This window comes from Erythrolamprus reginae, chromosome 2 (genome assembly GCF_031021105.1).
Source record: "Erythrolamprus reginae isolate rEryReg1 chromosome 2, rEryReg1.hap1, whole genome shotgun sequence".
NCBI lineage: Eukaryota > Metazoa > Chordata > Lepidosauria > Squamata > Dipsadidae > Erythrolamprus > Erythrolamprus reginae.
In genome coordinates, this window is record NC_091951.1 from 278,852,798 (window position 1) to 278,875,208 (window position 22,411).

Genomic DNA, 22,411 nt, shown 5'->3' on the forward strand with positions numbered 1-22,411 from the left:
TATTTTCATCCAGTTACTCTGTGGCTAGCCCCAAAATGGTGATTGGATGCCTTTTTTCATTTTGAAACATTCTTTAACAAAATGAATCCCACTTGGGGCTTGAAAGCACGAAGAATCTTGAAACTAATTAAGAATAGTTCTGAAAATCAGTTGTTTCAAGGTCCTAAGAGCATTCTATCAAGGTCTATTGATTTTGAGCAGACCTAAAATACCTTGGAGCCATTATAATACAATCATCCTGTATCACCCCAGTAATGTTCTCCATTCCAAAATGAATCACCATTGTGCAGAATAGAAATGATATGTCAAAAATATGTACAAATGTGGCAAAATCAGAAGAGATAGACATACACGAAAACAAATTGTTGTTTAAATATCATTAGATAACTTAGCTTCAAAAATAACTTTATAAAAATTTTACCTTCTCATATAATGATGGTCAACATTTCTAGATTGCTAGTAATGTCAGAGTTCTAAGTGTTTCACACGCTTTGGGCTGATTACAATAAAATAATGGCATTATGAGATCATCAGGATAACATAGACCCCAGTTTCATGATCAGGCAAGGGTTCCTTGTCACCGCCGCTGCTCTGGGTGATCGGCAGGCACACGTGCACACCTGCGTAAGGCTTGGCTTCTGCACATGTGCAAGAAACAAAATATTTTGCAAGGATGCTTGCGTGCGAGAGATTTTGCTGATTTTCAGCTATTTGCATGGAAGCAAAACAAAATTCTCCAAAAATCGGTGAAATCTCACACACGTGAGCATTTTCACACGGGATTTTGTTTCTTGCGCATGCACAGAAGCCAAATCTCACAGGGGCATGCCTGCCCACCTGCAGGTCAGCTGAAGCTGTGCATGCAGCTCCATTTTCCCTTCCGGGGCTATAGGTCGACCCGTATCATTAGGAACCCAATACTGTTCATGATAATAGTATGGGGGGAAATCAACTGTACTAAATACATATGAGAATATCTTTGTAGATTGATGACACTAAATTGCATTTGCCACTAAGATTTTCAGTAGGGAGAAGAGAAAAGGAATCTAGAGATACTTGTAAATAAAAACACTTATTGCATGTCCTTCCTCTTCAGCTCATTGAGTTTTCATTTAGCTTCTTGGTTTCCATTTAGTTTTGAGTATTGATGTCCCTGATAGGTCTTTCTACTTATACTTGCAAAATCTCAGAAAGCTAGCAGCATTGATTAGAGGTGACAAAGGGATGGCCTTCTTATTTCCTCTCAGCAGCTTTTCGAGAAACACAAACCTGTATTAAGTAAGAGAGATAAGACTAGATCTTCATCGCTCAATGAGCTATATAGATTGGCATGGATTAGAGATAAGAAATTCTTCATCTTGGATTGTTTCCTGAAGCTAGTCACCATATTGTGAGTCAAATGAATGTTGTTCATAGAGCAGAAAGTTGCACATCAATCTTCACGTTTGAATTGGCAAACGAGCTATGTATGATGGTTGACATGTTTGTTAGTTAGATTCATGCCTGACTTACAACAGTGTTCCTCAACAGTTTTTTAACAAATAAAATGAGGTATCACATGGGATATCACTAAACTTGGTCTTCATATCTCTTGGATAAAGAAATGGAAAGAATGTCTTCGTGGACATGGAATATTTGTCCTAAATTACAGAATAAATATTCAGCTGAATGCCATGAAAGATTTCTGAATAATAACACTAGCTTGGTCATGAAATTAATGACCAGAGTAAAAGCTTAGTTCCATTTTGATGCATGTATTTAAGCCTACTATTGAGGATGGTTCCAATGGAATGTTTTCATTGATCAAGAAGTTGCATTTCAAAGCTAAAATCCATTTCCATTCCAATGTTATAATTTGTCTGAAGACTTATATATAGGGAGCAAGATTGAAATTACCAGTAAGAAAAGTTTATAGAGGATAACTTTTGCAATTCTTTTCAATCTCTTAACAAAAGTCCAGTTCTAGGTCATATAACCAAGGTGTTATAGAATGGAAGAATCAAAAGTTCCAAACAGTTGTCCAATTGCCTTTGGGGGACAATCTGTATTTTTTTTTCATAGCTTCTGGCTAAACCCAGCAATGATCCTTACTCAGTAAAGGATAATCTCTAATGATCTAAGTGGCAGAGTTCAATGCAACAGTATTGCTAAGAAGGCGTTAAGAGTGGTTAACCCAATTTTGCATAGCTTCTTATCTGGTAATATTGTACTTTTCACAAGAGCATATAAAACATTTGCTAGATCAATTCTTGAATACAGCTCATCTCTCTGGAACTCACACTACACATTGTGCATTAATACAACCGAGAAAGTCCAGAGATATTTCACAAGAAGGGTCCTACATCCTCTGTTCACAACAGAATACTTTATGCCACTAAACTTGAAATGTTGGGCTTAAACAATTTAGAGCTACATCGCCTTCAATCTGACCTAAATGTAGCACACAAAATTATCTGCTACAATGTCCCACCTGTCAATGACTTCTTCAGCTTCAACTGCGACAATACACCAACTCACAATAGATACAAACTTAGTGTTAACTGCTCCAAACTTGATTGTAAAAAAATCAACTTGATTGTAAAAAAATTGCAAAATAATTTATTAGATTTATTGGAAAAGAGTGGTCAATGCTGGAATGTATTACCTGACTCTGTAGTTTCTTCCCCAAACCCCCAAAACTTTAATCTTAGACTATCTACCATTGACCTCACCACATTCATAAGAAATCTGTAAAGGTCATGTATAAACGCACCAATGTGTTTACCAGCCCTGTCCTGATGTCTCCAAGTTTTTGTAAAATATCGTGTACTCATAACCATGCTTGTACTTCTTATATATTCACAATAATGTTTATACTTTGTCTGTAATGATATACACGCTTGAAAAATAAAATAATACAAAAATAAAATATTTTCAAACTTAATTGTTCTTTTGCTGGTTTGTCCATCCATACTAGACTCAGTCCCATTCTGTTCAGCTTTTGAATAGAATAGAATAGAATAGAATAGAATAGAATAGAATTTATTGGCTAAGTGTGATTGGAAGCACAAGGAATTTGTCTTGGTGCATATGCTCTCAGCGTACATAAAAGAAAAAGACACATGTCAAGAATCATGTGGTACAACATTTAACGATTGTCATAGGGGTCAAATAAGCAATGAAGAAGCAATATTAATAAAAATCTTAGGATATAAGCAACAAGTTACAGTCATACAGTCAACATGGGAGGAAATGGGTGATAGGAACGATGAGAAAAACTAGTAGAATAGAAGTGCAGATTTAGTAGAAAGTCTGACAGTGTTGAGGGAATTATTTGTTTAGTAGAGTGATGGCGTTTGGAAAAAAACTGTTCTTGTGTCTAGTTGTCTTGGTGGGCAATCTTTGGAGGGCAATCTTGCTGACATAGTCAGGCATTCACATTCCACTACATAATTTCTTCCCAATAATATTTTGGTTTGGAAAGAATAAGAATGAACAGCAGATAATTTACTGAAGTCACTTGAGCTTTCTACACAGTTATTGTGCAGAAGAAAGTTTTCTTTGCCATTTCTAAAGATGGCTGTGAAAAAATAAAACAACTCATACACTTCAAGTTGCAAGAGAATGGAGCTGCCCCATAGACAGGGACATTCTAATACAGTTGTATAACCTTTTATAATGTAGAATTTTGAGAGTGGCATTGGCTACAGGGTTTTTTTAAGTGCAAATCAGGTCATTGATAATTTATAATGTCCTTGATGCAGAATCACTTATTCTAAATCTTCCCATCCAGAACATACAGTGAAACAATGTCATATAAAAGCTTAAGTGGCAGAGGGCTAGGAAACGTGAATTTTCTGCCAGATCTTCCCTTTTCTGAAACTCTTTCTCCTTTTTATATTTAAAAATAAATAAATATTTGATTATTCCAGCAAGCATTCAAGGATTCAGATGTAAAGAGGTACTTAGCACTGTATGGACATTGTTAATGTTGCTATGATTGTTATTAGTGATACTTCTTTATATAGCTTGTGTATAGCTTTTGCAAGTCATTTTTTATTGAAGCAGCATACAAGTGCTCAAATATAAATAAACAAACCATTATAATTTTTTGCTAATAATTAATGGTAGTAAAAGCAAGTTCAGTTTGATTTGGTTTGTCTTGAAAGTTATTCTTAAATAAGATATATGATATAAGATGGGATGGAATGGGAAGGGATAAGATAGACAAAGTAAGGAAAGGCACCATATAACATAAGGTACCAGATAAGATACTAGATAGGATGTGAGATAAAATATAAAATAGGATATGAGATAACCCTTTATTATCACTTTTTCTGTGTACACAATTGCACACATTAAAAATGAAATTGATGCTTGCTCTCAAAAGTGTGTGTATATTTATATGTACACAAATACAGTAATACCCCGGTTATTGCGTCCCCGACCATTGCGAACAGGGTAATTTGCGATTTTTCAACCCGGAAGTCAAAACACCATCTGCGCATGTGTGCCCTTTTTTTCTATGGGCACATGCGTAGATGGCGCCCGGCAGATCAGCTACTGGGCGGCTTCCCTGGGTCTTCCCCCTCTTGCTGGCGGGAGGGCGAGCAGCGGGCATCAGCAAGGAGTTTCCCCACCGCCCACGCAAACTCCTCGCTGCCGCCCGCCCTTCGCCCGCCCACGCCGTTCATTCTCGCCGCTTTCGAGCTGAGTCCTGAAGCGAATTCGCTCCAGGACTCAGCTTGAAAGCGGCGACAGCCAGCGCGGAGAAGCCGTTCGCTGGCGCTGGCTGTCGGTGCTTTTGAGCTGAGTCCCGGAGCGAATTCGCTCCGGGACTCAGCTCGAAAGCGGCGACAGCCAGCGCGGACAAGCCGTTCGCTGGCGCTGGCTGTCGGCGCTTTTGAGCTGAGTCCTGGAGCGAATTCGCTCCGGGACTCAGCTCGAAAGCGGCGACAGCCAGCGCGGACAAGCCGTTCGCTGGCGCTGGCTGTCGGCGCTTTTGAGCTGAGTCCCGGAGCGAATTCGCTCCGGGACTCAGCTCGAAAGCGGCGACAGCCAGCGCGGAGAAGCCGTTCGCTGGCGCTGGCTGTCGGCGCTTTTGAGCTGAGTCCCGGAGCGAATTCGCTCCGGGACTCAGCTCAAAAGCGCTGACAGCCAGCGCGGCGCGGCTGTTTTAAAATGTCGCCGCCGGCATGGGGGGCTTGCCCCCCGGACCCCCAACCCGGGTTTGGGGGGCTGCTAGGAAGCCCCCCATGCCGGCGGCGACATTTTAAAACAGCCGCGCCGCCCCCAATCTTTGGCTCCTCGCTAGCGCTGCAGGAGTAAAAACACCATCTGCACATGCGCAGATGGTGTTTTTACTTCTGCAGCGCTACTTCGCGAAAACCCGCTCGTTGCGGGGGGTCCTGGAACGGAACCCTCGCAACGAGCGGGGGATCACTGTACATATGTATATACAGTATACATATATGAAGGTCTTGGCATATTCGGGTTTCTTCCCATGTAAGTTTCAGAGATTCCTGGTGACGTTTCAACAAGGTCCCACTTGTCATCTTCAGGCTGATGCTTTTGGCTGTGTGCTAAGGTCAACAAAGCATGATCTGAGCTGCAGATATACATGCATGCATACATACATACGCACACACACACACACACATTGAATCCATTTTAAATACATAGTGGAAAAAAGAGTACCAATTACCCAATACCACCCTTCTGTCTCTCCTGCAGTCATCAGTTCTGAAAGCTTATTTTCAGAAGGTGACAGGATAGAAAACATTAGATTAATGGAAAATTTCCTCCTCTAATAGTAGCTCCCCTCACACAATTTCATGGCTTTCATGAGGGATTCTTGGCTTTTCAGAAAAAGATAATTCAGAAAAAGATAATTACAGAAAGGCTCCCTTCTACCACACAATCCTGTACAATTCTTGCCAATGAGGAAGTCTGACCTACCTACAATAAATCAACATGGAATAAATTTCATACCTTACACATTTTAAAATTACACAACTTCCTCTGTGATGTGCCAGACTGTTTCATAATATATCATTTCCAAATCTATTTCCAATTCTTTATAAATCAGCCATTTGTTTATTAATCAGTGAATCTAACTTCAGCATTATTCTGACTAAGGATAAGAAATGGTACATTTTTTCCCATACCGTATTTATCTTCCTGTGGTATAAAATGTAGCAGAATTCCTAATGAATAAATAGTATTTGATAAAATCTAGTGGGTGGTGTATTTTAATGCTATTAAATCTTCTTTAGAAAGATATTACACTATGGTCACCATTCATGATATTTTTTTTCATACCCTTAAGCTTAACATGTGTAATATTTTGTGCACACCCTGCCTTTCATGGTTTATGCAAAATAGTTTTTAACACAATTTTACAAATAATCTGTAGCAGCTATAAAATTGACACGCCATGCAATCTCAACACAGGCCTTTCCACTTCATTTCCTAGAACTGATTTTCCCTTCCTCTCATTCTGTAAATATATCATTATAAAAGTGATGCAGAGCAGTTATACATTTCATCATATAAGGATGCTCTACGGTTTTGAAAAATTCATTCTTGTATATTATGGCCAGTCAGAGTTAGCGTACCATTTGATGGATAGAATGTTTTCACTGACATTGTTAAGATTGTCATGGAAGCCTGCTGCTGACATTTCAGCAATGACACCATTTTGTCAGGGCTAAGGAAGTTCGTGGAGAACTAGCAACGAACTTGAATCTTTGGTGCAGTCTTCAAAATGCCTACAATGTGTACTACGGAGCTCTTTCGAGGGGATAAAATATTATCCAATAAAATAAATTCACATATTGTAAAATAATGTACGTTATATGACTGAATTTAATTTAATTTAATTTATTAGATTTGTATGCCGCCCCTCGCCGAAGACTGAAAGGCCAAATGTATTTAGAATGTTTATTTATTATTAGATTTATATGCTACCATCTCAATATATAAAATGATTTTGGAGATTTAACTTATTTATTTGTTTTAACTTTAATTATTACAATAGCACTTAGACTTAGGCACTATTTCACAGCTTTTTACATCCCTTTCCAAGTGGTTTTCAGACTTAGCCTCTTCCCCCCAACAGTCTGGGTCATGTTATGAGCTCGGAAAGATGGAAGGCTGAGTCAACTTTCTGCGTTGGTCAGAATCAAACTCCTAGCAGTGGGCAATGAATTAGCCCGCAGTACTGCATTCTAACCACTATGTCACCATGATTGATATTTAATCTCATCAATTCATGTTTGTTTTGGCCTTGATTGTTTGTTTTCTGAAATGTAGCCCTTAATTTGCTAAAGTCAAGAAAGACCCCTGGTGTAAAGAGGATTGTATAGTTGTGGCATAAAGTAATTTTATAAGAAAAAATAACAATCTATAAATCCCAACGTTATTCCATGTTTACTTTCTTGCTTTTATCTCAATCGTAGACCATCATAAAACAAATAGGTTAATTATAATGGCAAAACATGAGTAAAACACCACATTCATAAAATAAAATAAAATTTAAAAAGTATTAGTACAAAATTAGAAAACATAAAACCAGAAAAACTATAACATTACATTGTGGAGGCTAAGTACTATAAGATCTATCTAACATCTTGATAACTGTACATAAATACGTGAGAAATGTTATAGCAATTTAAACTATCATTTTATTTAATTTTGAATTACTGCAATTATAATCCAACCAACTAGAAGTGAGATTACAGTAAACTAAAACATTGAGTAACATATACACATTTGTCAGGTCCATATCAGGAAACAAGGCAGTTCAAATGAAAACATTTGATTGTTTATTGCTTGCTAACTCTCCCTACAAGATCTGAACTGCTAACAGTCAAAACAAACTGGTGGTAGATAAGAGTAAACAGAATTAAAGATGAGCGGGACTTATTTTCCAAAGCACCGGAAGGCAGAACAAGAAGCAATGAATGGAAACTAATCAAGGAGAGAAGCAACCTGGAAATAAGGAAACATTTCTTGACAGTTAGAACAATTAATGTGTGGAACAATTTGCCTCCAGAAGTTGTGAATGCTCCAAAACTGGAGGTTTTTAAAAAGAAATTGCACAACCATTTGTCTGAAATGATATAGGCCTTCCTACCAGAACAGGGGTTTTGACTAGAAGCTCTCTAAGGTTCTTTCCAATTTTAGTAACCTAGATGAGGCACAATATCATTTCACGTAGAGGAATTATTTATATTCAATCACGGCGTGGATAAAGAAGCAGGCTACTTTGTTGTCTGAAGTCCTTTCCTCTTTGTCAACTAACACATTGATCGATCAGCTTCTACCCCATCTGGACATAGTGGCCTGGTGGCGATATGTTGGAATTACTATTTTTTAAAAACACGGTAGTGATCCAAAGTTTTAATTTTCCTCTCAGCCCAAGGTCAAAATCACTGTTCTTAGGAATATTACAGACTCTTCCCTCCAAAAGGGCATAAGAAAAGACATTGCAAAAAGCAAGTATAAAAGCTCTTCTAATGTCTTGAGGAGCAATATGGTGCAACATTTTTGCTTGAGTTCATTGGAATAATATATCATGATATCTTGTTTTCAAGAGTCATATCTCTGGCACACTGTAATATGCTTTGACCTGATTAAATTCCATTGATATCAACACAATAGAAGAAAGTTAGCAATACTTTAGGGGAGCAGCAAACAGGTTCTCCCGAGAAATCTGGAATTTATTTTATTTATTTATTATTAATTAAACTTCTATGCCACCCTTCTCAACCGACTCAGGGCGGTGATTTGATTTGTTAAGGAGTCAAAATAAAATGCAGACAGCTTGGGTTAAAGATTAGTTGAGTCAGTAGCTATTGTTATTGGGCACAAGTTTCATTTGGAACTGTTCTTTATTCCATGTAATCAAAACATATTCTTGACACAAAAATAAAATAAAACAAATTCTATATCAGAGATGAAACCTTTGCATCAGGGACATCCATAGAGAGGGATCAAAAAAGTCAGGACTGACACAAACAATGCTTCACAACTTCATTGAGTTTTGACCATTCTTATCACTTCTGCACTTGTAAAGGATTGATTCCATTAAGAATATTTTCATATAAATTCATCATTCTGTACAATATAAATCTATATACCTTAGCAATATACACAAGCCCAACCAATATTTATTCACTGAAATGGATTTCAAGGAGAATGCGTGTTTTTATAATGCATATTTTATAAAGTTCATGGCTTCCAAATGTACTGGACTCCAATTTCCATAACTCCAATTTCTAAAACAAGTAGTTTAATAAATAAGGAACTTAAGCATGCCATTCTTTGAGGCACCAAGTCATGGAGATGCTGGAAAAACTAATCTAAATGCTCTTCTTTTTCTTTTTACATCACATGGCAAACTAGCATGGGTGAATTGCAAATGTAGTGCCCAGCTCAATGGCTGGGTTCTAGGAACACCAAGTTCCATCTTTTAAAAAATCAATCCCACTTTAGATCGGTATGGTTCTGCATCATCATTTCCTGTAGTTTAACCATTGTTTCTTGTACCGTATTTAATGTTAAATTCATAGTTTGTAATAATGTTGTATTCTCTGTTTTCCCTGCTTTCTCTGATTTAAATAGCTCCTCAATAGATTTTTGACTTGCTGGAGATGCACCTCCAGTGGCCCCTCTTATTTGCTGTTTTTACCTCCTTTTGTAGCCATTGTGGTTGTATTGGTGGTTGACATTTCTTTCAATATTTTATTTTGCTTTTCTAATATATCATATATTCTATCCCAAATCACCCAAATCCTCTACACAATATTCTATTATTTTTTCAGCTTATAGCTATTAATATGACTAAACAATTTCTAAAATTATTTCTAATATAGTTTCTTCTTATATCAATATCAACTAAATATAAACAATAATATTCAATATCCCATAAGTAATATATATAACAATCTAGAGCACAATCTATCTATTAATACTATTAAATCTATTATATTTGTTAACTATTGTTAGATATTATTCAATCTCTAATAACCTATAAATATATCCAAATATCCAAATCTATTTAAACTATCTAAACCATCAAAATTATTTAGGCTATATATTTCAGTTTTAAATACTCAATGTAACTAACTTAACTAATGTGACTAACTTAATATTTAAGTAAAGGGTAGGAAATCCTCTGGGTTGTAGATCAAATCAATACCTTACCTTGTGTCAGATGATTCACAAGATTTTAATGTGAAGTTTCTCAACGTTTTTATTCTTATACAATAGAACATTACAGCTTTTTTTTTAAAAAAAGAAAAAACTATTTCGAGAAAAAGAACAGCTTGCTCAAAAGCTGCACTGATGACATGCAAATAATATTTTGGGATGCTGGATCTGACAGCCCAATTTGGAAAAATAAGGCTTGTCACAGCCGCTATATATTCAACAGGAGGGCATAAATGTATCATCCTTAGAGCTCTTTCTTGAAGATTTGATTATACCACATTACCAATTATCACAGTCATTACCATGGTGAGCACTGCTTCTCACATGGCTTTTGAAAGAGATAATGGCTTAAAACATATAATTCTATCTTGGAGAAAAGAAGCACTATTTTCAAAACCACAGTTTTGATTTCAGCTGACATCTCTGGGAACACACGTGGTCACAATTCAGCAAACATGGGGATCAACAGATATATACAAAGAAACCTTTTTGTTTTTGAAACAAACTTCTTCTCTTGTATAAAATCCACTTCTAAAGTCATAATGATGCTGCTCTGAATATTAAAAATAACTGTCCTGGCTCCATAGAAAAAGACCAAAAATGCATTTAAGATCAGCCATAACATTTGTCCTAGATGGTATCGGTCAGTGATGGCGAACCTTTTTTTCCTCAGGTGCTGAAAGAGCGTGGGTGTGCGCTATTGCGCTTGCACGAGTGCCCAACCCATAATTCAATGCCTGGGGAGGGTGAAAACAGCTTCCCCCAGCCTCCAGAGGCCCTCTGGAGGCTGGAAGTGGCCTGTTTTCCAAATTCTGGTGGGCCCAGTAGGCTTGTGTTTTGTCTTCCCCAAGCTCCAAAGGCTTCCCTGGAGCCAGGGAAGGGTAAAATTGGCTCCCGCATCACCCAGGAGGATCTCTGGAAGCCAAAAACACCCTCCCCGAGCCTCTTTGTGAACCGAAAACCACCTGGCTGGTACACATATGAACATTGGAGCTGAGCTAGGGCAACAGCTCGTGTGCCAGCAGATATGGCTTCATGTGCCACCTGTGGCACCTGTCCCATTGGTTCACCATCACTGGTATAGATCCTAATGGTGAACCTATGGCACACATGCCACAGGTGTCAAGAAGAGCCCTATCTGCTGGCATGTGAGCCATTGTCCTAACTCCAGTGACCATGTGCGCGCTGGCCATCTGATTTTCAGCTCATGTGGAGGCTCTGGGAGGGCATTTTTGGCCTCTGAGGGGCAGGAAAGGGTGTTTTTGCCCTTCCCAGGCTCCAAGAACCAGATTATCTCTGGGACCACCTTCTCCGCACGAATCCCAGTGACCAGTTCGGTCCCACAGAGTGGGCCTTCTCCGAGTCCCGTCAACTAAATAATGTCATTTGGAGGGACCCAGGGGAAGAGCCTTCTCTGTGGCAGCCCTGCCCTCTGGAACAAACTCCCCCCAGAGATTAGATTTGCCCCCTCCCTCCTCACCTTTCGTAAGCTCCTTAAAACCCACCTCTGCTGTCAGGCATGGGGGAACTGAGATATTCTTTCCCCCTAGGCCTTTACAATTTATGCATGGTATGTTTGTATGTATGTTTGGTTTTATAATAAGGTTTTTTTAGTTGTTTTAGTATTGGATTGTCACATGCTGTTTTTATCATTGTTGTTAGCCACCCCGAGTCCACGGAGAGGGGCGGCATACAAATCCAATAAATATAAATATATATATAATATATAAGAAAGCCTCTGGAGCCCAGGGAGGCTGAACAATAAGGCCTACCAGGACATCGAAAGTTAGGAAATGGGCCATTTTTGGCCTTTGGAGGACTTCCAAGGGACGGGGCAAGATGTTTTTGCCCTCCCCAAGCTGCAGGAAAGTCTCTGGAGTCTGGGAAGAGCAAAAAATCAACCTACTGGACCCACTAGAAGTCAGGAAATGGGGGAGCAGGGCGGGTCATGTGCCCATGCATGGGGCAGAGCAGCAGGAAGGACATTGAATTATGGGTATGGGCATGCAATTTTGGCACCCAAGGAAAAATAGCTTCATCATCATTGGTATAGAGCCGGGGTGGCGCAGCAGGTAGAGTGCTGTACTGCAGGCCACTGAAGCTGACTGTAGATCTGTAGGTCAGCGGTTCAGATCTCATCACAGGCTCAAGGTTGACTCAGCCTTCCATCCTTCCGAGATGGGTAAAATGAGGACCCGGATTGTGGGGCCAATATGCTGGCTCTGTTAAAAAGTGCTATTGCTAACATTTTGCAAGCCGCCCTGAGTATAAGGAGAAGGGTGGCATAAAAATTGAATAAACAAATAAATAAAATAAATAGGGTATCTTGCTGGAGCAGGGGGTTGGACTAGAACACCTTCAAGGTCCCTTCCAACTTTGTCATTCTGTATTCTGATATTAAATGGAAGCAGCTATTCAGCTAAAATGTCATAATTAATAGAAAACAATAGAAAATTCATAGGCAGAACATGGGTGTTATTACTAAGCTGCAGCCTCTCCAGTGTAGTACCTACCAATGGTAGAGAAACATCAGGGAGTACATCAAAAAGTTATGAACTCAATACTTACTACAGAGTTGTTCATAGAACTATCCAGCAATTTTATTATTTAGAAGAGGCAAACATCCTGTTAAGGGGAACTCCAGTCATATTAACACACAGGTGGCCACAATTTAGGACAACCTTAGTTGCAAATTCATATTGTTTGTCTGCCCTAGTCAGCCTTTATTAACATCTCCACAGTTCCCTGTTTCCACATTACAGGCTTTCAGCTAGAGGAGATATTTTACAAAGACATCCCAATAAATAACAATATAGCATATCTTTCAAAACTTTAATATTAAGATAACACCACCAAGGATCTGAGGCAGACAAAGCAAGACCTACAGTATATATCCTCTATTTGGCTATAACAGGATCCAGTCACATCAGTGGGTCCTGGGAAATGTAACAATTAAAAAAAAAATCTCATCACAGTTATATGAAAATTTTATACTAAGATACTACTAAAAGACTCTCTTCAAAGTCTTTTTTTTTAAAAAAAAACAACTCTGAGAAATTAATTGGAAAGGTGAATTTCACTGGAAGTCCTTGTGTCATGGAATTCCTTTTAAATTTGTTTTAGAAAGTCATTAGGATTGACAGTGATTCATAGAATAGTCTTGTATTATGCTAAAATCACTTGTAAACTTTTTGCTGGCAAAGTTGTACGTGGTTTACTGTATGTTATCTTTTTCGTGGCACTACTCAGTTAAGCAATCTGCAGGCTGAGAACCTTTGAAGAAAATCAGTCATCCATCTTTTATTCCAAATCTTGAGGTTGGTTTCTTATAATTTCCTAAGGCATATAAAATCAATACAACATAAATTGATTAAATTCTTGTTAGCTACCAAGATGCTCATGTTTCCAAAACACTGGGAAATTATAATAGATCTTTTACTGGATGAGAGCTAATGAAAAGTATGGGAAATTCTTTTGACTTAAACATTGAGGCAACAAGAAAGAGCTTTGCAAGGTCTTATAATGAACAATAACTTACACCTATCTGGTCACTATGAATGGAATGGAATGGAATAGAATAGAATAGAATAGAATAGAATAGAATAGAATAGAATAGTGGCCAAGTGTGATTGGACGCACAAGGAATTTGTCTTGGCGCATATGCTTTAAGTATACATAAAAGAAATGTTCATCAGGATTAATAAGGTACAAGACAATGATAGTCTGGCTACAAATTACTAGCTACGTTAACAATATTTTCCTGATGGGTTCTCTTCATCTATTTGAATTGCCTGCTCAGCCTTGGGTAATTCTAGAACCTTAATTAAAGTGCCATGTTGGACAAGGAATATGATGGTGGTGTTTGCAACTTGGTCAAGCAAGCAGATTGACTTAGTAGGTGCATGGAAACACTCTTAAACTGGATCCATGCCTTGTGGCAGGGAAGGCTTGAAAATCATCCTTCATAAATGGCTAGGTAAGAATTAAGAAGTCTTATTTTAGGTGTGTATTGCATCTAAATTACTGGGTTTTCTGTTTTCCAAAACTTTTGGAGGCTATACTTCTTGAGAATGCCCAGGAAGAGAAATCTATCTCAGCATTTACTGCTGTCTTACTTTCGCAGCCCCATTGAGAATGTCCTGACATAGGACATTCTTGCATGGTATGGGAACAGCTTTATATCAAATAAAAATGTGCTAGAGAGAGTTATTAAGACTGTCTAGAATATCATTGGGCTCCAGTACTCATCCTGGATGATATCTTCACATGTCGCTGTTCTAGGAAGGTGCATAACATTCTCAGAGACTCTCATCCTGCTTACAATCTTTTTGAACTGTTGCCTTCTGGCAGAGGTTACAGAACAATTAAAACTCGGACCACACGTTTACTGAATAGTTTTTATCCCAGAGCTATACTCGCATTTAACAATGAACTAAAGGGTCACCATCAGTGAGATGTTGGATAGTATTACTTGGTCTGTTGTGCAGATGTTTGGGTGGTTCAGGATGGGGAATGTGTGGTGGGCAGGGCATGTTTTTTAAATTGTTATGTGTGTTGGGACTGATCTTTGGCGTCATGTGAATTTCATTGTATGGGTATACTGTGTATACACATACAGTGGTACCTCTATTTACGACCAGATTCTTAAGTAGAAAAGTTTGTAAGAAGAAGCAATTTTTCCCATAGGAATCAATGTAAAAGCAAATAATGTGTGCGATTGGAGAAACCACAAGGAGGGTGGAGGCCATTTCCTTCCAGGAGATTCCTAGAGAGGTCCCACAGAGGCTTCTCCCCACCTTTTCTGGCCCTGTTTCCTCCCAGGAGATTCCTAGAGAGGCCCCATGGAGGCTTCTCCCTGCCTTTTCTGACCCTGCTTCCTCCCAGGAGATTCCTAGAGGGGTCCCATGGAGGCTTCTCTCTGCCTTTTCCAGTTACAGTTTCGGAGGCTTGGGTTTGTAAGTGGAAAATGGTTCCTGAAAAGAGGCAAAAAATCTTGAACTCCCAGTTTTTATCTAGAAAAGTTTTTAAGTAGAGGCATTTGTAGGTAGAGGTACCACTGTACAATGATAATAAAATAGTTATTTATTTATTTATTTATTTATTTATGTATTTATTTATTTATTTATTTAAAGCTACCCAATAATTCAGTAGTTTTATGCAATTTGTGGAAAGGTGTGGAATTTTCTTAAAATTTTCTTTAAAATAATATATTCAATCTTAATAGCAAAGGGCACAGGATTCTGAAATTAAATGAGAGAGGAGATTGCTTCTTATTTTTTTGCCCCTCCTTTTTCTTATAAAGAACACAGCTCTTGTTGCCTTTTATTGCTTATGAAACCAATTCTTCACAATCACCCTACAAAAACCCAAGAGGAAAAACACAGTTTGATCCTAAAGCAGGTTCCGGGGTTGGGTTTCCAGCCTCACAGTTAGCATGTTTTTTTTTCAGTTCCTGACCCAAGTAGTTTGGGTAAACTACTTTCCACTTTGATAACCTTGCTTTTGACTTCTGAGAACAAAGGGAAAACAATGGAAAGGTTTCCTTTCCTCATAATTCTGTCAGAGTTTAATAGGTAGGTTTCTTCAATGAAGGAGAAAAAAGAAGGGGGGGAGAATCTCATGTGACATGATAGCAGTGGGTGGAGTTTTTTCAAGTAACCAATTTTTTTATTTTTTTATTTTGTGCTGGCTTAATAACTTTCCTCTAAAGGACTGCCAAGCTTTAAAATGCAGGTTAATCAGGTCAAATCAGCTTGTCACCCAGATCCTCATTAAATGTCATCTTTGCCATTGAAAAAAACACCCAAACTCAGCTGGGAGAGGGGAAACAAGGAAGAGGGCTCCAGCCACGAGTAGGCAGATACAGCAACCTACTTTATGTGTTGACTTTCCGTTTGTGAGATATATAGTCAGCATTTCTAATGAATCTGCTGGAAGCGGCTGGAATATTATGATTTATAGCACCTTGCTACTCTCTATCATAGCATTTTATTAGATGGATGGGAAGCTGGTAGTAATGAGGTTAGGAATGAGAAAACATCCATCAAGCTCAGCTAGGACTGCTCTGGAAAGGCAACACGCTATCTCGTATGTCACAGGCAGTGATCTGGGTCACGATGATATAAAATGCATGATTAAAACCAAGCATTTGACACCAGATAATAGGCATCTCCTTAAAAAATAGCTCCAGTGTTTCTAACTTTAATTAAGTCCCACTCGTAAATATGCACCATGGTAAATATACAGCAGAATGGGGCTTGTTTATATTCCCCAACATAACAATTACCTCTAGAAGAGACCCTTTATTTCACTACATGATGTTATTAGGCAGGAGAGGGTCGAAAATGCAAACCTTAAGTCAGTGATACCAAGTAGTCAGGCCAAATAATGCCTCACTCCCCTCCTTCTATGCTCTGTCTTTGCAGTTATCAATCCAGAATAAAACATCCTTAATCATCCTCAACCATTTTTCAGGACAGTTCTGGCTGCATCTGTAATAATAAGGCCAGCCACAGCAGAAGAGCATTCTGTGTATTGTGTGTGTGGTGTTTTGTTTTTGTTTTCCTTTTCACACGGGACTGTGACTTTTAAGAAGCATTCATGTTTAAATGCATGATGAAAAAGAAGGAAATCTTAATTTACAACATAACTCTCTCTTGGTTTCAATTGGAGATTTTTAAAGACTGTAATCAAACCTTCCTGTCTCTTTCAACTGGTTGCAGACTGGTGGTTAAGAATATCAGCTGGAAATTGGACAGACTCACGATTCCAATCTCACCAGTATACATTTTATGGGCAGCCTTAGGCAAGCTATTCTCATGCAGCATTCTTTCCCCCTTTTTTTCCTTCAATTACATTTGATTTTTAATGTCTTTGATAGGGTAGCCCAGAAGGCAGAAGAAGAGAAGATACAATCTGTATAAAAATTTCCATATTCTAAAGACAAGTTTAGATACGATTAGTATAATTTTAAAAGAAATATGCTTTATCTCAAGGCAGAGATGGGTTTCAGCAGGTTCTAACCAGTTCTGGAGAACTGGTAGCAGAAATTTTGAGTAGTTCGGAGAACCAATAGCAGAAATTTTGAGTAGTTCAGGGAATCAGTAAATACCACCTCTGACTGGCCCTACACCCATCTATTATCACCTCTGACTGGCCCTACACCCATCTATTATCTATTATCAGCCTCCCCAGTCCCAGCTGATCGGGGGGAAGTGGAGATTTTGCAATATCCTTCCCCTGGAGTGAGGTAGGAATGGAGATTTTTTTTTTTTTTTAATTTTTATTATACAAATAATACAAAATATAACATAATATACAAAACATAAAACAATGATCGTAACAATCGAAAACAATCGAATGGCGTGTCGATTGACAAGGTACAAATTGAAAGCTAGAAAAGGGGAGGGGAGGAAGTAGATAGGGAGAGGGTAGAGAGAAAGAAGGAAAAAGATAGAAAGAACAGAGAACGTAGAAAGGATAGAAAGGGTAAAAGGTTGGCGAATGTCCGGGGGAGCTGTACTGAGAACGAGAACTGTTTCTTATTTCATTAGCTTGTTACCATGGTTCGGTTTATTTATCAAGATTGGTATATACAATCTTGCCCTAACTATTTATTTAATTTAGCATGTTTCAAAGCTCTTAAGATTTTAAGGAATTTTGATTGAAGTACAAATATCTCTCTTTGACGGTTTACTATTTCTCAAATAATATAAGGAAACACCCCCATTGATATATTTATATTGTTATTACTGTAAAATTTGATTGAATTTCGCAGCTGGGGGAAACTAACCACAAAACCTACAAGTATTGAATGTAACTGAAGCTAAGCTATTGTACTCCCTTCTTATAGCTTAACATATCTGTGTACAGTGCTATCTACACCTATTTGCTCTGCCTGATAAAAAAAAACTACCTCATACCTTTCTTTCATCACTTACCCTTCTATTTCTATAGGCCAATTGATTTGAGGATCCTTAATATAAAGTATTTGAATTGCTATTTCTATATCTAAATACTTAACACACTAATTAAGCATTTTCTTCTTATCTAACTCTGGAAAGGACTATTAGGGATCTATATAAGTGGGCCAGCGGGTGGAATATCGCTAAAATGACGAGTCTATCTAACCTGACTAGATTGGGATCCGGGAAGAGGTCAATTAATCAATCCACCTCAGCTATACCTAGCCCCTCTTCTCAGAGATCGCTGGATGATATGCTGCCCAGAGAAAGGTCTAATTCATACAAAGATCTTCAATCCATGTTGCTCCAAATGCAGGAGTTAATGCTTAAGAACCATGAAGATATTAAAAAAGAAATAGGTGAAGTGAGAAACGATACATCCGAGTTAAAAGAAAGGATGCAAAATATGGATAAAAGGCATGAGGCTTTTGAACAACAGATGTTAAAACAAGAACAAAAAATTCAGGATCTGGAAAATAGGATTGACCAGGATCATAAACAAATGGAAGATCTAACTGAAAAATTAGTCCATGCCAATAAAGAATTAGAAAACACTGTAATTCAACTTGAGAGCGAAAAAGCTAACCACTTCCTTAGATTTCAAAACCTCAGGGAGGAGAAAAGTGAGGACTTACCAGACATTATGGCCGACATTCTTTCAAAGGCGTTAGGCATTGAAAAGGACACAATGCTAAACGAAATAGATGAAGTCTACAGGATCAATACTAATTACGCCAGACGCTATAACCTCCCTAAGGAAGTTCACATCAAACTTGTAAAAAAATCAGTCAGAGACGAAATTCTTCATAGAGCACGGGAAGACCCCATAGACTATAATGGGAGACAACTGGTTATTCTAAAACAAGTCCCGAAGCACGTCAGAGACTTACGTAGGCCATACACTTTCTTATTAGCTAAACTGACCAGGCACAACATTAACTTTAGATGGCTTGTCCCAGAGGGAATGCTTGTGACCTGGCAAGAGAGAAAGATTAAAATAGATTCGGTCGATAAAGCGGAGGAATTTTTTGAAAAACATTTTACTAATGATCGGACGACCGAAATAACAAAAAGAAACTAGGAATACTACACCAATTAGTGAACAGCCAGTGGATCAGATTCCAAATAGATCGGAAGAAACACTGGCTACCGATAATATAAATATGGGAAATAATGGCTACGCAGGCTTACCAAAAGAGACTAGAAGTACTAGGGCAACTAGACCAAAGTACAGATAACCAAAATTTAGCACAAAATTCGTCTAACAGGGGAATTGAGCTATACTCAATTAACATAAATGGACTGGACGCGCCAAAAAAAAGAAATCAAATTTTAAACAAAATTGCTAAATTAAACTTAGATATTATTGCAATGCAAGAAGTGCATATTAAAAACAAATTTGAACATCTTCTTAATAGAAATAAACTAGGGGACCTGTTTACATCTTTAGCCTCCGGAAAAAAGAGAGGTGTAATTTGTTATATTAACCCCAACATTGAAGCTAAATTGAAATATAAAGATAGAGAAGGTAGAGTTTTGATATTAGAATTACAAAAAGAATTAGAAACAATAACCTTAATTAATATTTACGCCCCGAATGAAGGCCAAGAAAGATTTTATAAAAAATTACTTAATATCATAAAAGAATATGCTACGGACAATATTTGCTTATTGGGGGATTTTAACGGAATAATCGATAAGGAACTGGACTATAATAACGATAAAAGGAATAAGCACAAGAAAAAAATATTACCCAAAGCCTTTTTTGACTTAATTAAAGAATTAAAACTTAAAGACAGTTGGAGAGACAGAAATCCTAACCTCAAAAAATTCACTTTCTATTCAGATAGGCACCAATCTTGGTCAAGACTGGATATGGTCTGGACCACAATAGAACTTAATACCAAATTTCAATCGGTAGAGATAGAACCCAATCTTATTTCAGACCACAATGTGCTAAAAGTAATATGGAAAGGAACCAAACAATGTCCTAGATGGACGCTTCAAAAATCTATACTTAACCAGGAAAGTTTTAAACAGAAGCTCCAAACAGAAATGAAATTTTTCTTTCAAGAAAACATTAAAGAACACACTAGCCTTCAAAATGTATGGGATACAGCCAAAGCCGTAACCAGAGCAATAGCTATTTCGTATATGTCCAAAGAACACAAACTAAAAAAACAGAAATCGATTAAACTTGAAGAAGAATATAGATCTCTAGAAGAAAACCTACAAAAATATCCCCAAAAAAAGAACTTAAACAAAAAATGTCACAAATAAAACATGAGTTAAATTTAATAGATCAACAAAACCTAGCACAACAAATTAAAAGTTGCAGTCAATATAACTTTGAAAATGCCAACAAACGGTTAGCTAATAAACTCAAAAAACAAAAAGAAAAGAAACTCATAAACTGCCTTAAGACAACAAATGGGGAAATATGCCATGACTTGGAAAGGAAAAAACAGATTGCTAGTGAATTTTACAGTAAGCTTTATGATAATCCTGAAAATATAGCTAACATTGAACATGACCAAAAAATACAAGAAATTTTAGAACAGGCTAACCTCCCTAAAGTACCCCAGGAAATGATAGATACAATAAATAAGCCAATTACTGACATAGAATTAAAAGAAGCAATTAAAGGGCAGAAAAATAATAAAGCCCCGGGCCCTGACGGCCTCCCACCCGAGTTCTATAAAGACCTCCCCAAAGAAATGGAAAAGGCCCTGCTAGAAACTTTAAACGAAGCCTTAGGTAGAGGCATAATTCCAACATCCTGGACAGAAGCAAACCTAGCGCTAATATTTAAAAAAGATACGGACCCTACAGACATAGCTAATTATCGCCCTATCTCTCTTCTAAACGCCGATTATAAAATTTTTAGCTCCATCCTAGCTAGCAGAATTAAAGGATTCCTAAACCAATTCATACATTCGGATCAAAACGGCTTCCTCCCCGGGAGACAGTTAAAGAATAATATCAGAATAGTATTGGACACCCTGGAATACTACGAAGCCCATAGTGAAAAACAAATGGCATTAATATTTCTCGACGCTCAGAAGGCTTTTGATAACGTGTCCTGGAAATTTATATTCAAACAACTTGAATATATGGAATTTGGCCCTAAATTCATAAACGCAATAAAAGCCATCTATACAGACCAATCAGCATGTATCATCCTCAATGGAGATATATCGACAAAAATTTCCCTTCACAAAGGAACGAGACAAGGGTGTCCACTGTCCCCACTACTGTTTATCCTAACATTAGAAGTTCTGTTCTGTCTGGGTTTTCCCAGACCTCCACACCCACTGAAAAATAGCCAGACACTCTGATAAAATCCAAAAGTAATTTATAGCAGGAAAAAATAAGCACAAAGGAAAACCTGTCTTCACAGCAGACAGGTTACAATACTTTACAACAGGGTCCTGATGTCCAGTCAATTCCAAAAGCTTCTTGCTGGCACCCCCCCCCCAAGGTTTCAAGAGTCCAAGGCACAAACCAGGATTGTAGCCACCAAAGTTCACAAACAGGTCTCACGAATCTCCAAGATAAAACTCCACAAGCCAGGAAGGGTGGGGCCGCCTTTTATCCTTTCCCAAGCACCACACCCAAACCCAGCTGCGACCCCTAATGCTGGAAATATCTGGCCAATTGCGTTCTTCTCTCGTTAGCTCTCCTCTGTCGCATATCTATGAAGTCACTAGCATCTTCCCCCAGGGAATCCAGGCTGCTTGCTGGGGAGAGCTCCCCCTGGTGGAACTCTGGCTGTCCTTCATCTTCAGCCTGGGATTCAGCTTCTTCATCAGTCTGCCCCTCCTGGTCCTCAGCCTCTGAGCCGGACACCGACAGCAAATCAGCCATTCCCGGAGGGGTCCCAGGCTGAACCACAACACCATCCCCCCGCGGAAGGCCCCTCCCCACCTGCCAGCGGAGAGGACGCGGTTTCTGAGGGAACTGGGCGTGAAAAGCCCGAAGAAGATCGGGAGCGTCCAACAACGCCGCTTCCACCCAGGAGCAATCATCCGGATCCCCCTCTACCCATTGCACCTTGTACTGGAAACACCCATCCACCCAACGGGAATCCACAATGTCATGTACCATAGCTTCAGGGAGGTGATCACGAACACACGGGGCAGGAAACACAGGAACATTGGGACGGAGCGGACAATCGGGAGGGACAGGGACTAGCAGCGAACGGTGAAACACAGGGTGAACCCGCAAATTGTCCGGCAGGGTGAGCCGGTAAG